This window comes from Ranitomeya imitator, chromosome 7 (genome assembly GCF_032444005.1).
Source record: "Ranitomeya imitator isolate aRanImi1 chromosome 7, aRanImi1.pri, whole genome shotgun sequence".
NCBI lineage: Eukaryota > Metazoa > Chordata > Amphibia > Anura > Dendrobatidae > Ranitomeya > Ranitomeya imitator.
Genome location: NC_091288.1, coordinates 11,103,522 through 11,106,319, shown reverse-complemented (window position 1 = coordinate 11,106,319; position 2,798 = coordinate 11,103,522).

Here is a 2,798-nt window from a genome sequence, read left to right as displayed (position 1 = left end):
ATATATATATATATATATATATATATATATATATATATATAATTATTTTTATTTTTTTTTTTTTTTCCCCACTTGAGACTCTCAACTCATCCAAAATCTTAATGAAGTAAATCCTTTGAGTATTTACTTTCTAAAAAAAATTTTTTAAGGCGTAAATAAATATAATTCGGAATATATCATAATTTCACAATATATCTTGAACCTGTCCTGTAACTAACCTTGCTTGTCCGGTCTGCTTTCTACCATGTGCCCTTTGTACAAACTTGTACGTTTTTAAAATTACAAATTTTCAGCAGTTGCAAATCCATTGTCAGCGCAACATCACCCTTCCTTGATCGGAGTTGTGACAGGGAGGAAAGGGCATCAAACCACAAGACAGAATTCAAACTTAGATGAAAAAAAAAAAATAGATATATTGTAAATATTTTCAGATGTTCTGACGCCAGTTGTAGAATGTTTCCAGGTGGAGTAACAAAAAAAAATTGTGAAAGTGATATCATTTAATGCGGCACTATAGCCTTGTTTTCGTGTAATTTGTGACTTTTAATTTTTTTTTTTTTTTTTTTTAACCACTATTTCAGGAGTATTTTTGCACTATTTTTAAACAAACAAAAAAAATCATTCACATTTCTCCAGCCAGTGGACTTCACATCAAGACTTTTTTTTTTTTAATATATAAATATTCACTTTTGTGGAAACACAATTGCTTCATTGTTGGATGCTACAGTAACTCGTCCAATTTTTCTGCCTTTTCAATAACCAGACTCCTTTTGTTTGTTTTTTTTTTCTTGTACTGCAATATTCACTACGGATTGTTTTTTACAGGTTGTTGTATTAATTTTGTGTTTTCCTGTTCTTTTTTCCTTCCATCATTACAATGCAGTTATTCATAGATTTAACAGGTGTACAGACTGAGGGTTCTATACAGTTTAAAAAAAAAAGTTTGTCTAGAAATTCTGAACACAATGGAAACTGTACGTTCTGTTTAACATTTTGTACTTTAATAAAAAGAAAAATCTCACCTTTTTATTACAGAAGTGAAGATTGCTGTATACTATTTATTCATCGTATAATTTATGTTACTCATTCGAATTTTTTTTTTTCTTGTCATGAAAAAGCATTTATTTAATAAAGATATGGATACAATTTTTTTATAACTGTTTTTACTTAACCACTGCAAAAACCATTTTATGTTTACATTTTTCCTAACATTGAGGGGAAAATGACTCTTTCATTAAAAATTAAACATTTGACTAGTGATATGAGAGATACGGACGATACGGATTGTGGTCTGTCGGGCAATATTCACACATATAAACACTGCAATTCAAATGAATGGGGCTATGATGGCTGCCAACCCTCGGATTTCTGCAAGCCTGTTAAGTTGAATAAGAAATGTTATCAGCAAATCTGACGAGGATGAATACACTTGCATACTCTCCCTGCAGGAGGTGGCACTTGTGGGTGGTATAAGACCCCCCAGGGTCACTCCTGTAGCAGTGGTGTCTGGGTGCAGGTTTTGGAGCATCCGTGGTGTTGGTGCAATCTCAAGCAGCCAGATACACAGGTGAACTTGTAAACATAACAATTTTTACTGAAAGAGGTAACGGGGTACAGACTCTCTCTTAAAGGCAAAGTTCACAGTATATTGTGCTTATGGAAGTAATGATTCTCTCCTCATGAGACAAGCGAGGTTATGGCCTCTCAGGGCGGCTGGAGCAGAGTTCTCTTCACTTGTTGTTAGCTGAAGCGCTATGCGCAGTCCAAGAAATATTACACGGATGGAGGGACCTTCACAGATTGGCTCTCTGTGGAAACACACTAAAGTGTGGAAGTGCTCACAGTTTTGAGTCTACCGTTCCCCATCACAGGGGGTAGGTTAAACAAAGGCGGTGGCGTGGCAGCCACGTGGGTCTGGTCCTGGCTAGAAGCAAACATGATAACCAGCATGGAGAAGAGCACACGTGCAGCGTTATCTCTCCTGACTGGAGGAGGCTCACTCCTTTGTGGAGATTATGTGGAGAAAGATGTCCCCCCCCCCCCCCCCCCAGCATGGACTGGCATGGAAACTATGCTGAGAGCAGTAGTGTCTGCTTCCTCAGGCAGCTTGAACCGCCCGAGAACTGGAAGTTACCTCAGGAAGTGTGTGAGCCCTGAGCTGGGAATTACCTCAGGAAGTGTGAGAGCCCCGAGCTGGGAGTTACCTCAGGAGGTGTGAGAGCCCTGAGGAGGGAGTTACCTCAGGAAGTGTGAGAGCCCTGAGGAGGGAGTTACCTCAGGAAGTGTGAGAGCCCTGAGCTGGGAGTTACCTCAGGAAGTGTGAGAGCCCTGAGCTGGAAGTTACCTCAGGAAGTGTGAGAGCCCTGAGGAGGGAGTAACCTCAGGAAGTGTGAGAGCCCTGAGCTGGGAGTTACCTCAGGAGGTGTGAGAGCCCTGAGGAGGGAGTTACCTCAGGAAGTGTGAGAGCCCTGAGGAGGGAGTTACCTCAGGAAGTGTGAGAGCCCTGAGCTGGGAGTTACCTCAGGAAGTGTGTGAGCCCTGAGCTGGGAGTTACCTCAGGAAGTGTGAGAGCCCTGAGCTGGGAATTACCTCAGGAAGTGTGAGAGCCCTGAGCTGGGAATTACCTCAGGAAGTGTGAGAGCCCTGAGCTGGGAATTACCTCAGGAAGTGTGAGAACCCTGAGCTGGGAGTTACCTCAGGAAGTGTGAGAGCCCTGAGGAGGGAGTTACCTCAGGAAGTGTGTGAGCCCTGAGCTGGGAGTTACCTCAGGAAGTGTGAGAGCCCTGAGCTGGGAATTA